The sequence below is a fragment of the Clarias gariepinus genome, chromosome 8 (assembly GCF_024256425.1).
Source record: "Clarias gariepinus isolate MV-2021 ecotype Netherlands chromosome 8, CGAR_prim_01v2, whole genome shotgun sequence".
NCBI classification, from domain to species: domain Eukaryota; kingdom Metazoa; phylum Chordata; class Actinopteri; order Siluriformes; family Clariidae; genus Clarias; species Clarias gariepinus.
This window is the reverse complement of record NC_071107.1, coordinates 11226964-11239015: the sequence shown is the minus strand read 5'-3', so window position 1 is coordinate 11239015 and position 12052 is coordinate 11226964. Positions and strand designations below refer to the sequence as shown.

General features: G+C 37.5%; 1 protein-coding gene across 4 annotated transcripts in view; it reads right to left on the bottom strand.

Annotated features, from left to right (window-relative positions):
* The window catches only part of LOC128529510 (sorbin and SH3 domain-containing protein 1), a 54389-nt gene extending 44767 nt beyond the window's left edge, over positions 1-9622 (bottom strand). For all 4 annotated transcript variants that reach the window (XM_053503052.1, XM_053503055.1, XM_053503057.1 and 1 more), the window contains exon 1: positions 9521-9622. The gene's annotated coding sequence lies outside the window, so the exon portion shown is untranslated. The remainder of the gene's footprint in view (positions 1-9520) is intronic.
* Positions 9623-12052: the final 2430 nt, after the last annotated feature.

The following is a 12052-nucleotide window of genomic DNA, read 5'->3' as shown; positions in this document are numbered from 1 at the left end:
CCTTTTTTCCAAAATGAGATTGTTTCCTTTGAGCACAAATGCCGAAATTTTATGTCAATATTGTTGTGGTCATGTATGGAAGGTTTTTTTGTGATTTAGCAAATTGCAATTCATTCATCTTCTATACTGCTTAACCTGTACAGAGTTATAGGGCCTATCCTATGCCAGGAAACTTAGGGCACAAGGTGAGGTACACCCTAGACAGTGTGCCAAACTATTGCAGGCCACACACACACATACACACACAATATCCCACTTTTCACCACTTTACCTAATCCTTTCCTCATCCTAATACTTTCATCAAATTATCTAATCTGCATGCCTTTGGAATTCAGGAGTACCCGGAGAAAACCCACCAAGCACAGGGAAAACATGCAAACTCCACACACACAGACCCTGAGACGAGAACTGTTCCCTCGACATTGTTGTGCAAACTTCGACCATGTTGTGCTAACAGTGCTAATCACTGCACCACCATGCTGCCCCACAAATTGCTATATGTGACACAATTAACAAATCAGCCTGCATTTGTTTTTAATACCACTTTATTATAAAAATATGTTTGTTGAGGTATACTTTGTGTTTGTGCATTGATTTATACTGGTAGCAAATTGAAACAAGGAAAAATGCTGAGGTTTTGTGCTTATAGTGATTACTTGATTAAATTGATGATTGGATGCTGTCCTCAACTCAGGAAGTGAAACAAAATGAAAAAGAAGGACGCTGATGACGCATTCTACACTGAAGCTTTTGTATTGTCTTTAATGTTGTTCTTTATCTTCAATGATCTTGTAATTAAAAATCTTTGTAACAAAACTTGTTTCAGTTCGCTCCCAGTGACTCACGACAAAAACATACAGATTGCATTAAAATTCAACCAACATATTATTGGTACCAAATTGCAGACTGATTCATCCATTTTAATGGTGTTTGAAAGGGTGTATTTGGTCATTTGCGCTTATAAGTGTGCAATAAAATTCCACACAGAAAAAGTCGCAGGCACATCTACTATAAATATATATACATATTGTGAATTGTTGAATTCATATTCAGATTCATTGCACATAATGGGAAACATTACAAGACTTTGTGCTTTTGTGATTTTGATTTCCTTACAGCCATAAACAAATATAAATAACTTATAACTCAATGAATCTAAAAAAAATGTAATATTGTGGAAAAAAATGTTTGTAATTTCATTAGGAAAGTAAAACTCTCATACATTTTTGATTCATTAGACATAAATTCAACATTTTCAATCCTTTTTTGTTTTAATTTTGATAACTACAGCTTACAGCTCATGAATATAAAAAATCCAATAACACAAAATATTGGAATATTTATTTTTAAGTGTAAGTAAATGAAGTACTATTCATACATATAAATACTGTGCATCTCTTGCTCTAGTTCAGTACACCCAACCAGAATCATGGGAAAAAACCTCTTTGACAGCTGTCCAGAAGATACCACAATCATCGACACCCACAGAAGCTCTGGAAGGTCATCACTGAAAGGACTGGCTGTTTGCAGAGTTCTGTATCAAAGAATATTCATGGAAATTTTACTGGAAAGTAAAAGATGGGTAGGAAAAGGTAGACAAGCAACAGGGATGATCGTAGCCTTAGGAAAATTGCCTAGCAAAGCTAATTCAAGAATTTTGTGTGTGTTTGTGTGTGTGTATATGTATATATACATTGATTAGCAATTATTTACAAATAAACAAGCAAAATAACGGCAAAATCATGGTTACCTAAGACTCATTTATGCCTGGAGGAGTAAATACTAGCCTGCCCGGTCTGATCCCACAAAAAGTCGGTGCAGCACAAATCGCCAAAAAGATCAATGTTGGCTACAATAGAAAGGCACTCAGTGCATCACAGCCTGCCCCAAAGGGGCCCAGCAAGCAAAAAGGACAAGGCCACTAAACTGGCCTCCAAATTTCCCAAATCAAAATTTGATTGAGCACCCATGGGATGCGCTAGAAAAAGTCTGCACCATGCAGATGCTGCCAACGTCCTGGTGCCAGACACCACAGGACTCAGCTGCCCTGGCAGCGTGAGTGGAACCTACAAAAAAATTGGCCTTAATGTTATGGCTAATCAGTGTATATGCAGTTTTTATTGTAGACAACGCTCCATATTTTTACATTCAGTGAGGACGCTGCCTACTGTTACATGGCATGTTCGCAGTAAGACATAAACAGCAGTGACACGACTGTGACTGAGCTACCTGCGCAAACAAACAAAGCCATCAAGCCACAAACACAATTTTGGTTTTATATTAAAAATACTGAATAAGTTTCTACTAAAAAATTTGACAACTTTAAACAACAAATATAAATGTAACTGAACGCAAGATGATAAAGAGGGTGCAAAAGTTAATTAAAAGAATACTTGAAAAAAATCTATTTAGGTATATTTGGCAATTTCGGGATTTCAACAAAATAGTCATTTAGACGAGTGAATCTCAGAATGTAACCCAAAGACACCCAGGGGTCTGTAGAGCATAGGCAAGAGCCAATACTTTTTCATTGTGTTAAAGTGTTAGAAGACACAACTCCCCAATATGAAGGTAATTCATTTATTATTGAGTTTTACAGTTATTAGTCTCTGCTTGACTGGTTACTGGAAAATTATGTGTTTTATTCAAATGTCCAAACCTCAATAACTCAAGGACAAGTAGGCCTATAAACAATGGGAACTGTATCTAATGTATTCTGTCTGTGGAATGTTCAGAAATAAAAAGTCTATGGCTTGAGACAATCACTCAAAGTATTTAGTAAACGCATTTCATGGAGTTTATTGTTACCTTGAGAAAAATCACGTGACACATAGCATACTCCTATCTCTACACCTATCTAAGTCACACCACCTGTATTGTTGGCTTATAGATAACTCATAGTTTCTGTTTTGATAATTAAAAAAAAGCTGCATACTTTTATAACCCCATATACAGTTTATGCAATTGTATTTTCTAGGTCTTGTGCTATGTGCCCTGAAGGGGTATCCACATGGAGCATGTCACAGTCTATAAATATTTTTTGCACTCAGAGTGATGACTATTACACTGTGGTGATAATTGTTTAGCCTCAGTGCTAGAAATATTCACTACATCTTGTAAATGGGACTAATTGATTTAAGCTGGGCTCAAATGAAGGCAAAAAAAAGTTATTTTTCCCTTACTTCATTACTCCATTACTCATCCGGACAAAATGCTTCTGATTATAATCCGATCATACCACTACCATTATACCTCTTTTAGTCATGTAGCCTGATTGTTATATTACAATGCTCGCACGCTCAGGGGGAAGGTGTCACTACTTATTCATGGAAGCCAGACTGTGACAACTGTTTCAGAGCCGTCAGTTATGCGACTGAAGCCTGATAATTTCCTCGGGGGATGCGGACTGTTCTGTCACACCTAAAAACAGCTCTCTGATAATCCAGCCATTTCAAGTGTTTCCATAATGGAGTCCTGCATAACACCATGACAGAAGTCTCCAAAGTTCACTGTTGAGTAATGCTGGGTGCTTTTTAAAAAAATGATAACACAAATGTGTCAGATACAGTAGGTGCACAGATACTAGTGAGCCAGCAGGGCTGTCGTAGGGCTACTATAAACCTGCTTGCTGTAAATCAATCATTGATACATGTATGGAATGTATGATAAGATATATCTATATAGTTTTGTGATTTGTGATCACAAAGATTCACTTTAATGGTTAAGCCTGAATAATATTTATGTGATGTGCATATTTAAGGAGAGGTCTCCCCAGCCAAAACATTCTCACCCTCTTCATTCCTGCTGCTCAACAAGCTGCCATGCAAGCAAGAAGTGACAAGAGAAATCTGTCAGCACAATTTAAATAGAACCGTAAATTGTTTGTTCATACCCTTGTTTATCCTAATTTATTAGCACATTGCTGTGTGCTAATAAAACCTTGAAAACCCTGATAGCCCCAGCTCACAAACACACACATACACGCCCACAAACACAGACACATACACACAAACACTTTGAACACCACTATCATACATTTTGCAACCAATGGGGGTGAAGGAAGGTGAGAGGGAAGACGGAGGATGCAGGGTTGCTAGGCAATCTGGGGTAACATAATATGGACAGAGTGAGTCAGGTGTTCATGGTTGAAACATCTGGCAGGAAAGTCCTCAATCATTTCCCTGCTGGAGTGCGTTTGTAGCAAAGTATACATGCAATTACCAGACCCTTCTCTGAATGATATATCAGCTACAAATTTATTAGTAAACGATGACCAAAAAAAAAAAGAAGCTAAAATGTGATATTTATGAAAATCCAATTGGATTCAGGAACACATTAGAGTCCTATGAGAGCTCTTGAATATTGTCTTCAGATAATATAATTTGCATTAACTGCAGCAATCTTATATATGGATCATGCTTTCAAGGTTAAGCCCACTTACACACATGAATTATTAATATGGTATGAAAAAAAGATTGTTTGATATTAATTACTTAAAAAAAAGTTATCAAAATCAAATGCACAAATTAAGATGGGCATGAGAAAAGGCACCCTGTAAATGGAAGAGTAATTTTACAGTATGTATGTGAAAGCCATTATGTAGCAGTGATCTATTATTGAGATCTGTGATCTTTGCCATAGTTAAAGGGCATAACTAAATGTAAATCAGCTATGATGTGGATATGTAGATGTGGGGACTTACATGTGATTAGGTTTAATCAACATACTGTAAATGCATGAAGAAAACTCTAATGCAATCAGATGGAATTGTGGTGTTTGGTTCTGCCTGTATAAAAAAACATTTTTTTATGTTGTTGTTAGACTTTAGCCTCTAGACTTGGCTCCCGCCAAGGGGTTGCCACAGCAAACCATCAATCCGCACAACAGCTTGGCACAGGTTTTACGCCGAATGTCCTCCTGACGCAACCCTCTTAATGTTGGAAAAAATATAAGCATAAAACGTTACTTTAGATAATATCAGTGTTTTACAACTGTACTGTACATTTGAAACATTATTTTCAACTGTCCAAATCAGATAACGAATCTTCAGTTATTTTATAGTAACAATGTGCTGAATTTAGGGGTAGAGTCAGGATATTGAAATGCAGTCGAAGCACTAAAAATCAGCTGTGGTGGAGACAGATTTAATACGCTGGCAATCTCACATTATTATCTTTATAAAAGGAAAGAAAAAAAGTTTAAATCATCATCTCAATGTTTGCCACCTATAAGACATCTATAAAACACATCATTACCCAAGGACTGAAATTTGTTGATTTTTTAAAGACAGCTCATCGTACCTGTGTTTCACAAGACTTTCCGCTGCCTGCTCACTGCTCTGCACACCAGTAACATGACTCTACACAACAGTTATAAAAAATTTACCAGCAGCACAAATTATTCAGCAGAATAGGGATGCTGCGATTCAGATACTGTAGTCTAGCTTTATAATTTTACCCAAATGTCAGAATTTACTTTTAGCTGGCTCCATCTCTTTTATAAGGTCCATAAACATATACACATACTCGACATTTTCTTTGGGTCTAAGACAAAATGTCTGAATGTCTTTCACTCTATTCTGTGAAAAAACATAAGCAACGTGACAACAGCCAAATATGAGAGCTTCCTGTTTAGCACAAAGGTGAATATCATAACAGATGTGAAATGAGATGTAAAAAACCTTAATCTTAGGAGGCAGCTATTTTTCATTACTATTATAATAACCTTACCAGCCATTTTTTAAGAAGACCTGCTTATTCATATTATAAGTAGATTTATCAAACTATTAAAATTATATAAATAAAGCTCTCTGCAGACACAAAGGACACAAGCTCAAAAACCTGATCAATTGAACATCGAATAAACATTGCATTCAATTTTTATTTAAAAGTCTTCAACTGTCCAGTTCCGGTAAGTCTATGTCCATTGTAACCTCAAATTCCTGTTCTTGTCTGACCGGATTAGAACCTGTTGTACAGTTTTAGTCCATCAACCTTAAGGTTTGAAATGGTGTGCAATGTGAGATGTTTTTTCTGCTTATCATGGTTTGATAAGAGTGCTTTTGAATTAACCATGTCTAGCATAGGACAACGTGCAGAACATTCACACATTCATTCACACCTTGGGGAGTTTGAAGAAACCCATCTGTGTTTTTTGGGAAACTGACATAAAACAAATGGACAACAAGCCAAACTCAGACACGTCAGACATGCCAACTTCACACAGACAGTAACCTGAGCTCAGGATTGATCCACCATCCCTAGAGCTCTAAGGTGGCAACACTACCTACTTTAATGCTGTGCTGCCTCAACTATACTGTAGGTCAGTGTTAAACATACTGTATTTCATTTGCCTGTTAAAAAAAAGTTTTTCAAAAATTATCTGTATAGTTAGCAAAACATGTCTCTTTATAATCTTATTGAATTTTATAATAAAATTAGTCTTATAAAATACACAGAATTATAGAACAATAACATACCACTGTAAACATATACCAGCGATAATTTTTCCCCCCTCATATTGCATCTTTAAAAAACTTGACTTTATTCATTAAAGGTCATTATTCATTATTCAAAAAAAATCTCTCATCAATTTACAATGATATAGTGGCTTAACCTCTTTGTTTTAATTTTCAGCCTTATATTTGTTGTACTGTATATGTCAACATATTCTTTGAGTTTTTTACTTTCCAGAACAGTCAAGCTGCAGGTCAGTGTAATCATTTCTAGCCATCATCTGCTTAAAGCCTGTTCCCTGCTGAACAGAAAACATCCTACGTCTCTCCTTTCTTTGAATGAACTTTAGTTTGTTTGACTTTACCATCATCCCTCATGAAACATTACATCAAAATATCCACAGCATGTCTGAAAGACACCTAAAAAACAGTTTTTAAATATAACCTTATAAGCCATAGTGGTTGAAACACTGCTCAGTTTACATGTTTAATATGCAGAAGCAAAGCCTTCAGAAGCAATCAGGCTGAAGTGGTGCTCAACTTCAGAGCTGGCAGATTGGCTTTCACCTCTGACCTGACTTTTTTTTTTTACCATTTGCTTCACAGCATCTTTTTTAGATTGCTTTTGTTGATTATCCACACGTTTGGTGCACCTAATATTGACTAAGGCTGAATGAAATAATCAAACCACAGCTCTGCAATTACACTACTACATATTTTGATTGCACTGCATCTTGCAATATTTCTATCTTTTGGATCACAGGAATAAATTGATTTCTCCTTACCCCCAAAAAATACTTAACTGAGAATGTAGGCTAGAAATTGTAAGTCGTATTGAAAAAAATATTGAATATTTTCATCTTCATGAAGAAATACAGATTCTTTGCAAATTGGAAATGCCACCAACCCTCCTTCCAGTATGATAGGCTCTAGTATTTTATGATGTAATAACACTAACATCTCATTGACTAATTTTCCAAAACATAATTATTGGTTATTATTCTAAATTACTATGGCACTTTTAAAGTGCTATAATAGTTAATCTCAACTTAATTTCCCTAAAAAAACATATAAATAAAATCCCTCCCTTCCTATTGCATCCCTGATTAGAAAGGTCTAAGATTTATCGGCAAACAATAAAATATTTAGTGATGGGTTAGATGATGGCGGCTTGATGGTGCAGCTCAATGGCTTACAGCTTCAGGGTACCTAGTTTAATTTTAAGATCAGATTACTCTCTGTACGTGTATGTGAGTTTCACATGTTCTCCCTGCTGTGTCTACACAGGCTTTCTTTCAGGTTTATGCCAAAAATGCATGTGGATTGGCTATGTTTAATTGTCCCAAGATAAATGTGTGTGTGTGTGTGTGTGTGTGTGTGTGTGTGTGTGTGTGTGTGTGTGTAAGAGAGAGAGAGAGAGAGAGAGAGAGAGAGAGAGAGAGAGAAAGATGCGCTGTTATGGACTAGCTTATTATAAAGGAAATATTTCTGCCTTGTACCCAGTGTTCTCGGGATAAGGTTTGGACCCACAGCAAGCCTGACCTGGATTAAGTGCTTTCTGAAGATAAATGAATGAATGAATGAATGAATGAAATGGATCTTGCTACTGTATCTACTAGATGCTGGCCTGTTTGCTCCCAAATGTACAAGAGTAATCCAGTCAACACATTATTTATTTAAAAGAGTAAGTGATGAGGACACATTGATTAAGAAAAGCACGTGTGAAGGCTGCTGAGTTCATTCATATTTTAGTTTAGACTAACTTTCTTTCCCTTCACACCTTGCTTGAGAAGACTTTAAAATTGTTAATCCAGTGGACACACCAGCTCCATTTGGCCTTATAAGCACATACTGAATGCTCCCCTAATCTTACTCACCCCCTCACTCATCGTCTGTTGTTGTTGGTCTTTCAGCAATGCGTCGTCACAGCAGACCACCCGGTCCGCACACAAGCTCGGCACAGGTTTTAAGTTGGATGCCCTTCCTGACGCCACCCTTCCATTTTATCCAGCCTTGGGACCGGCACTGCATGCAGTGGCTGGGGTTTGGGCACTGGCTGGGAATCGAACCCGGACTATCCATATAACAGGCAAGAAACCTAGCACTGGACCACCTATATCACTTTATCCTGTATACAGCCTATCACAGGAGACTTAGGGCAAGACGTGTCGGTACACGGGGTGTCAATCCATCGCAGGGCACACACAAATACACATGCTCATGAAAACACTACGGGACACTTAATCAGGATGTCTTGTGACTGTTGGAGCCCAGAGTACATGAAGGAACCCCATCAAGTAGGGGGAGAACATGCAAGCTCCATGCACACAGATCCGAGGCAGGAATCGAACCCGGACCCTGGAGGCCACAGTGCTGACCACTAAGCCACCGCACCACCTGCTTGCTCCGCATTAAATGAATGACATTAGTGCAGCTCAGATACTAGAAAAAAATCTATAGATTTAATGTCTAAATCAAGATCAGGTTTAACACAAGTGTACATTTTATTTTTTTTATTTTTTGCTTATCCAGAATGCGCACTGGCCCACATAAGCAAAGGCTTCTCGGATCAGAAGAAATTATGCTTATAATAAATTAATACAACAAAATAAAAACCTTCTCCAGGTGCTTGGTTTATTATGAAGGTGCTGTGAGCTGCATGAGAAATAATTTTTACGCCTTTCTTATTCTGCGGAATACTAATGACAGATCCTAAAATTCTCTCTCTACACACACACACACGGTCCTGATGACAGTTTCACACTCGAGCTTGCAGCACTTTTAACTCCACATGTCAGTACGTTTAAAAGAGTCGATTCCTCCTGCAGTATTGTTGAGCCAGGATGTTTATTGCGCTGTGTGCACTAAAGCACTAAAGTAACTCACTTTGCCAGTGCCGCAAATTTGACCGCAGCGGACACAGCAGCCTGGAGGGTCAATCTCTAATGTCTCCTCGCTGTCACTGTGAGAATAGTCTACTCATATAGGCAGTAAAGAGCAATTTGGGACACAACCGCGGCATCTTTTCCTATAACGTTCAGCACCGTACGTGCAGCGCGCGCTTACCTTCACGCGGAAGCAGTCCAGGTTTCCGTGGTGACGACGCAGTTTCCAATGAGCCCTCGCGCTCGGCGCAGCAGCTTTGGCCCGCGCTCATTACCATAAAACTCTCTGATCCCTCTATCTATCCAGGGCTGGGGTGGGCGGGGCAAATGGGGCGGAGAATAGCGCAAAATCAGGCACGTGGATAAAAAAAAAAAAAAAGCCCAGTGCTGAACGAGCACTCAGAGTTAGAACTTAAAGGCAGCTGTATTATTTTAGACCCCATTCCCTCAACCCTGGTCCTGAACTACCCCCATGCCCCATGTTTTTTTCTCTCATCTAATTTACCCACTTCAATTCAGGGGGATAATTACTTTTATTTTTTTGTATTGGTCGAGGGTAATACAAGCGAAATGGGAAACTGTGCATTAATTAGGGTTATGTGATTAAAATATATGTGTATATCATGTAAGCAATATCCACTGATTAGTGTTAAATCCTCAGTGATAAATAATCACCCAAAATTTCCCCAAAAACGTTGTACAGGTTGGCAGCGGGTTCGTTGCCCTACTCACAGTTTCAAGGTCCCTGTTTTGATCCAGAGCTCAGGTTAACACATGACTGCAGTTTCAGTTTGTCCTTTCTGTGTTCACATGGAATCCCCATGCCTGTGGACTGGCTTAGATTAATTGCCCTTTGTATTCATCTAGTGCAGGTGTACTGAATTAAAATTTAAAAAGATCCTTCCATAAAATCTTTTTCGAGCCAAGGTACAAATTGTATGCTTGTGTTAGAATTCAGATCTCCGTATTTGTAATCATTCTACGCTGAAAAAAAAAGGCATTTTTTGAAATTTCCATAGCATTTTAATAATATTTATTGTCAGGTTTCAGTGTCTCAATTAAGCATGTGCACAAATTGAACTTTGATGGCATTGGCATTGTATATTTTCTTGTATTTGGATGGAATACAAACAATCTTTAATCAGTCTTAAATGAATCTTCATTTGCAAACTGCTGAACTGTAAATGAGTGAGAAAGGACTTGCTCTGTTATACCAGGATCTCTGTTCTGGTATTTTACAGGGCCTCACCTCGGATTGCTGCAGATATGTTTGCTCTATCTCATAGTTGCACTTCCCATTACTGCTTTTTATTAATGCCATGGTTTTGGAACATATGTGACAAACAGGTTTTAATCCTCTCGATTGGAGAATAAACAATGATCTGTTCATTCATCTTGGATTTTTTTTTTTTTATTGTCTACTTTCCTTTTCTTGGACTAAGCCATGCTGTGTCACATTTTTGTTTCCATTTTTTCCACACTATGTACTGTACATGGTAAACTATCACATTGATTGGCCCTGTTGAGTGATGAGTACAGCCACGCCCACTGTAAGGGAAAAAACGTGAGATTACTGGTATATTAATTATTCTTATTTATCAGAAAAGCAGACCACAGCCTGAATAGTGTGTATTCTTGTCTTACACCCAGTTTTTCTGAAATTTTGGATCTACCATGACTCTGACCATAATAAAGCAGTTACTGGAAATGAATGAGTGTGAGTGTATTATGAACAGTAGAATGAGCATTTACACAATTAAGAATTTATGCATTAAACTTGGTTATGGTATCTTCATAATTATCATTATGGCACCCTAGTTCCTCACTAGAACTACAAAAAGTTCAGTGACAAAAACCTAACTCCCTTTGCGGGAGTCAAATCCATTTTCTTATATTTCCTCCTCATCCTGATTCTGGTACTGCTCTTCTCAGTCGCTTTGGAGAGGGATGGGATGATGGACATGGTCTTGTTCAAACAGGTCTAACAAAAGAATGGGTGTTGACATGGCTACAAAGCTTTGCAGCCTACATGTAGTGATGGATATAGCCACAGTGCTCTGTATCCATGCAAGCTCAGCAAATCTCTTTTGATCATCAGCTTCTTTCATTTGCATATTACATTGTTTTAAGAAAGTCTTGGCTTGACCACACCATGTGTTATTTCATAGTTTTGATGCCTGTGCCATACATATACAGTACTGTACAAAAATATTATTATCTGCAGGCCAGAAAAAAGCAGCATATTATGTAAAAGATCACTTTAAAAAAAAAAACTTGCATGGGTTTTTGTATGCATAAAAAAAAAAGAAGAAGCTGCGAAAAAGTCCTTAAAAGGACTGAGGCTAGTTCTGCAGGATGTTCGGTAAAACTAAGCAGCTAATTTCTTTCTAAACTGCATAAATTGTTGCTGAGACTACTGTATATTCAAAGCAAAAGGGATCCACAACAGTTATTGGCCTGCTTCATTTATTACTGTTTATTGATTTTATAGTATTATTTTTTAATGTAGAAACATTATTTAAAAATACTCTTGCTCTACAGCAGTTATTTGCATGTGGCTAAGGCTTTTGCACATTACTGTATACAGTATACGTTATATGTGGTCAGAAAAATCATGAATGGAGATCACTTAAACACCTAGTAAGCACCTTTACAAATATTGACAGCAGAAAAAGTATTTCCATATGCACAATGTGATAAATACAGCTGTGTG